Raw genomic sequence first — 2,728 nt, 5'->3', positions numbered from 1 at the left:
AGGAATTTCAAAATGATAATTAATACAAGGGTATTAAGCTTCCAGTGTACAGCCTGTTTCTGATTATGTGGGAAAAGGAGGGTTGTGTAAACAGCAGTAAGTTACATTTCCATGAATCTGGCATAATCCAGGAACTTACCATATTTAGTATTCTTCCTTTGTGTTTTTTTTGGGGGGATTTCTCATCTAGTAGCATTTCCCTTTGTTGTGAAGAATTGATTGTAGACACTTTCTTTGTGCAGGATGTTTGAAGGTGGTTTATTATTTTTTTTTTTTTTTACTTTTTTCATAAGATGTTACTTATCCAGTGAGCTTTCAGAATCTGTCTATCTCTGCTGACCCCTGTTGTTTACACAGTTTCTTTTGTACTGTGTATTGTTTGTTAATTGTTTTCTTCAAAGAAAGAGCATCTGGTATGGTCACAGTCTATCCTTACAGGAATAGAGACGATTATTCTACCCAATTTTGTAGACAACATCAGCCAAAAAAAAAAAACAATTTGGGTGACACAATTTTTAATTTTCTTTTTTTTTACTCTGAAGACTAAAAGTTGGAACCAAATGCTTTCTTTACACTGAAAAATAATCATTTATTTCCCATATATATATTTCCCATATATATATATATATATCTCAGTTCCCTCTCCCACCCTCCGTCCCATGCCCGATCCCCTCTCCCATCCCATTCCCCTTCTACTGCCCAGGGAGAGTGATGCCTTCCAAGAAGGATCATCAAAATCTGTCATTTGGAGTAGGGTCAAGAACCTCCCTTCTGCCTGTAGGCTAAGGGAGTATCCCTCCATGGGATATGTGTTCCCAAAGTCTTTTCGTGCACCAGGGATACATCCTGGTTCCACTGTCAGAGGTCCCTTAGACTGCCCAGGCCTTCTAACTGAGACCCACATTCAGGGGGTCTGAGTTGGTCCAAAGGTGGTTTCCCAGCTATGAGTCTGAGAGTCCACGAACTCCCCCTTGTTCAGGTCAACTGTCTCTGTGGGCTTCTGTAGCCTGGACTTGACCCCTTTTCTTAATACTCCTCCCTCTCTGCAACTGGATTCCAGGAGTTCGGCTCAGTGTTTGGCTGTGGGTGTCTGCTTCTGTTTCCATCAGCTACTAGATGAGGTCTCTAGGGTGGCATATGTTAGTTATCAATCTCATTATCAGGAAAGGGCATTTAAGGTAGCCTCTTCACTATTTCTCAGATTGTTAGTTTGGGTCATCCTTGTAGGTCTCTGGACATTTCTCTAAATTCAGTTTTCTCTTCAATCCTGTAATCCTTCTTTATTATGGTATCTCTCTCTCTCTCTCTCTCTCTCTCTCTCTCTCTCTCTCTCTCTCTCTCTCTCTCTCTTTTCTCTCATGTATTTGTCCTCTGACTCAATCTTCCTGGTCTCACATGTTCTCTTCTCCTCTTTTTCTTCTAACTTCCTCTCACTGCCCCCTCCCCACTCCCAATATGCTCAGGAGATGTTATTCCTTTCCTCTTCTGTATGGGATCTTGTATGAATCACTTAGGTTCCTCCTTGTATCCTAGTTTCTCTGGCAGTGTGAATTATAGGCTGGTGATCCTTTGCTCTATGTCTAAAATCCATATAGGAGTGAGTACAGACCATTCTCCTCTTTTTGTGACTGGGTTATCTTACTCAGGATGGTTTCTTCAAGTTCCATCCATTTGCCTTCGAATTTCAAGATTCCATCCCCCCTTCCCTGCTGAGTAGTATTCCATTGTGTAAATGTGTCACATCTTCTTTATCTATTCTTCCATTGAGGGGCAGCTAGGTTGCTTTCAGGTTCTTGATAATGCTGCTATGAACATAGTTGAACAGATTGATGTCTTTCTTGGATGGATGTGCAGAGAGAGAGAGAGAGAGAGAGAGAGAGAGAGAGAGAGAGAGAGAGGGAGGACAGCAAGATGGAGTAGATGGCAATGCAAGAACACAAATGTGTGGTAGCTGTGTTGGAAGATAGAAGCCAGGAGCCAATGATTGCAAGAAGCACAGCTGTGTAAGGTAAGAGCCACATGTTCTTCTGGGGACTCCCATGGGGTTAGCATCTTGGTTTGGTCTCTAGAACTCAAAAAAAAAAAAAAGTTAAGTTTGTACATCTGAGTCTGTGGTAATTTGTTTTAGCAGCCTCAGCGAACTAGTGTATTGTCACATATTCTCTTTAATTAATAAGATATATTAAGTAGAAGGTGTGGAATGAAATAGATATAAGAAAGAAGGATAACAGGTTTTTGATTATTTGTTTGAATTTCATAAATTCATGATTGCTCCTCTCTGCTTATCACTACCACCATTTTACCTCTTCAAGCAGAATTGTGATTATTTAGCGATATGGCACTTTTAACTTTGTGCCTGTTCAAATCACCCCAAGCTCTTTAATTCACTCATCAAAATACGATGCTATCACCTTTCTATGGCTATTTTAATACAAGCTTAGAGACCTGCCAAATGTTTCATAGCAAGAAGTTCTAGGGTCGGATGAGGAACACTTGGTGTCGTGAAAAAGCAGTGGATTCAGAGTCTGGTACATCCAAATCTGAACTCTGGGTCTATTATGAGGTTTGAGACCTTTATCATCTCTGGGTTGTAGCTTCCTCCTGTGTGAAATAGGAATTTATAAACAGTGCCATATGTGATAAAAATTAAGTCTCATTTATATTTATAACCAGATTATAATGCTCCAAATCCACATTTCCTTCAGTAGCAGGATTTTTTTTTTTTCAT

Source organism: Phodopus roborovskii, unplaced genomic scaffold (assembly GCF_943737965.1).
Source record: "Phodopus roborovskii unplaced genomic scaffold, PHOROB, whole genome shotgun sequence".
Lineage (NCBI taxonomy): Eukaryota > Metazoa > Chordata > Mammalia > Rodentia > Cricetidae > Phodopus > Phodopus roborovskii.
The sequence above is the reverse complement of the archived record's forward strand: the minus strand, read 5'-3'. Positions refer to the sequence as shown.